The sequence below is a fragment of the Medicago sativa genome, chromosome 2 (genome assembly GCF_051527215.1).
Source record: "Medicago sativa cultivar Bolivia chromosome 2, Bolivia_mono, whole genome shotgun sequence".
Taxonomy (NCBI): domain Eukaryota; kingdom Viridiplantae; phylum Streptophyta; class Magnoliopsida; order Fabales; family Fabaceae; genus Medicago; species Medicago sativa.
In genome coordinates, this window is record NC_140750.1 from 76,875,357 (window position 1) to 76,878,668 (window position 3,312).

The 3,312-nt window shown below is 28.9% G+C and overlaps 1 pseudogene; it reads right to left on the reverse strand.

Annotated features, from left to right (window-relative positions):
• Positions 1-510: 510 nt before the first annotated feature.
• Positions 511-2,867, reverse strand: LOC146950915 (uncharacterized; annotated as a pseudogene).
• Positions 2,868-3,312: the final 445 nt, after the last annotated feature.

The window sequence follows — 3,312 nt, forward strand, 5'->3', positions numbered from 1 at the left end:
ACAATGCATAATATATGCAAGGTTTGGGTTCAAAACCCGACCACCACAAAAAAAAATACTCATATATGTAATATGATTATAATGAAATACATAAGATGGCAAAATAAAATAAAACTAGAGAAAACAACCAAAAAAAACAAGTCTAATATTTTTTTTTGAAGGAAAACAAGTCTAATATTTGAAATTGAAAATATACAAAAGTTAAGAAAAAAAATGCGCCGAAACATAACGGGGTTACCAAACCAACAAAAAAGAAATCAAAATCCAAGATTAACCACACTTTCCCTAAAAAAAAAAAAAAGATTAACCACACTTAATTTAAACTCATACGTTGTTGAATACTCAATGAATTAAAGTTGTAGAACAAACCCTTAACTTTATTTTTAATCAAGGATAACACCCAAAGCACGGACGGATCCAGACTTTAGGTACATGTGGAGCTAAAATTTCAAAGAAACAATAATGCAAACTATATTAAAAATAAGAAATAATATTGTTTGATACAATATTTTACAATGAAAATCGTCTCCTATCCATTTGTTGAAAATGAGATAAAATGACATCATTGCTAATTGTTAAAAGAATATATTTTTCCATATAAGTTACAAGACGGTCATTTAGCCACTGATCACCCATTTTGTTACATAAGTTACTCTTCACAACTTCATAGCTAAAAAAACGCGTCCAACACTTGCAGATGCTACTGGTAAGAGCAAAGCCAACTTCAAAAGTTTATAAACAATAGCAAATGTGTTGCACTTATTTATTTCCACAAGTTTTGCACAAAGATCTGAAAGCCCTTTCAACTTAGCAAATCTATAAAATCATTTGGATAAAACTCAGTCATCCTCAATAATTTGTTCACATCAAAAGCTGCAAATGACTTTGCGGGACTCAAGCATGAAACACACTGTAAAAATTTAGTATTCTCTTCAACAAACCTAGCATTGAGCTCATGCAACTGTTCTTAAAGTGATGCAAATTAGAAACACTAGAAGTTGAAAGTTATCTAGCTTTCTTCCTTTGCGTAAGCGGTGCATCCATATTAGGCACATCAATATCATGTTTATTGCAAATTTTAACAACCTTAGGCACATCAACATCAACATCTATTATAAAAAATAAAAAAAATAATAATAGGAAAAAACATGTGGAGCTTTAGCCACACGTAGACCCAAATGTGGGTCCGCCCCTGACCCAAAACTTTATGCCTTTATCAAATCATCAAGAGGCACGTTAAGCCTATCTTCATTACAAAAAACAACTTGATAACGCCGCTTCCAAATAATTCACAAGCAAGTCATCTATATCGAGTGAAGACACCCTATCGATTTTTCTTATGGAAAACCAAACCTATAAAACAAGTAACATGACTATAGTTGTTGTTCTACAAAACACAACTAATGTCTAGCCATTATAATTTATAAATAAACATCAATAGTTAATAAAGATAATTTATTAAAACCACCATTATCTTTATATCATTTATCATATTTTTTCGTGTTAAATAAGTTTTTTGACGCAAAAAAATAATATCAAATTATGTTATTTGTCCACATAAAACAAATAGCTCATTCCCTTCCCTACAAACATTGATATTTAAATGATCTAACAGATTAATGATATTATGTTCTATTTTGATATTTAAATGGTATTTTAGAGTATCTAACTTTATACGGCATCATTTTTTTTTTATAACAATACACTTAAATAATAAAAATAATGTAGACTAGTATCTTCAAATTATTGAAAAGGTTAGTAAATTTACAGTTTAATAAAAATTCAAAATCTAATATAATAATAATTGGACAAAAATACTATTCATATTAACTTAAGTAGTCGATCTCATAAGAATACACACTCTTTTAATAGCATCTAGTCTAACATTTTTAGTGAAATAAATTTCTAAAAAAGTCCGATCTAACCTAGATCTGATGCATGCCACTATAAGTACTTAAGCCTAAGTGTCTCCTTTACAATATTTATTTATTTCAGATTAATTATTACTTTAAAAAATGAAAATCATTTCATCATTGAAGTCAACACAATTAACTAATTTTTAGGAATCATGCACAACTCAAATGAGACAATTAATGTATCTAAATGTGTGAGTGTTTCACTGATTTAACATCAAGTTAAATAAACACTTATATTGTGAAGTAAAAAATTTGAATACATGTAAAGAAAGGTGACTACAAAAACACTTTCTCTTAACTTTTTGCAAACTCCACTTAGTAGATTGTATTAAAATGAATAAATTTCATTATAATGTGTAGTAATATAATTATTTGTGGGATTCATTTTGTAAGGTTATTAAAACGTTGAATTGAAGAGTTGCGTGTTTTTTAAATAGAAAATAAAAAAGCTATAAATTAAATAATGTGTACATGATTTAATTAAAAAAAAAAGTGTACATGAACACTCATATAAGTATTCAAAATGGGGAGGTATGTTGTAGATGTTGATCTTCTACTGAGAGGGGTGTATACAAGAGAACGGGACCACCTTCAAATTTCAATATACTTCTAATTAATTGCTATTCATAAGGCACAGAAAGCTCTTAGAAGATAAAATTAAGTGCTCTACCCACAAAATGGTGGCATCCACGTCCCCAACAGATTGTTTGGCCTCATTAACATTCAATTTGAACATCAAATTCAGCGAGAATTTGTACTAATGAGAAATTCAGCGAGAATTTGTACCAACAACACATCTCTAACACATAACACATGTTTTAGCGCACACTCTATTTTTTGTTAGCATAATACTGGTGTAAAGTTTTCACTGTGTGATTAACCTTCGTCGAAGAACCTGTAGAGCACATAAGGTGGGTTCTTTCCTTTCAACCAAACTTTTTTCACACGCATTAGCTTAAAATCGAACTTTTAACTATATATTTAAGAGATCAGATTCTTTATCATTTAAACCAATTCATTGTTGATCAACACGTCCTTTTTTATTAGTTGAAATTTAATTTATACGAGACTCATATAAATTTTGATCAATAGAAGAAAGTACTAGGTTGCTAGGACTCTTACATGAGTGACAACTGTTTAACCTTGAGGCAACTAGTGCAACCGTTATAAATTATGGGTTGGAATTTAAGGGATTAAATTATATATAGATTTTTTTTTGAAAAAGTGAAGGGATGAATATATTTTTTTTAAAAAGTTAAAGGGTGGATTATATAATTATATACTTATCTCATATTTTCATTGATGGCGTAAGTACCGTTAATTTTTTATAATGTAATCTTATCTTTATCTTAAAAGACTTCATAGCATCACTCACCACCACAGACATATATAGTGT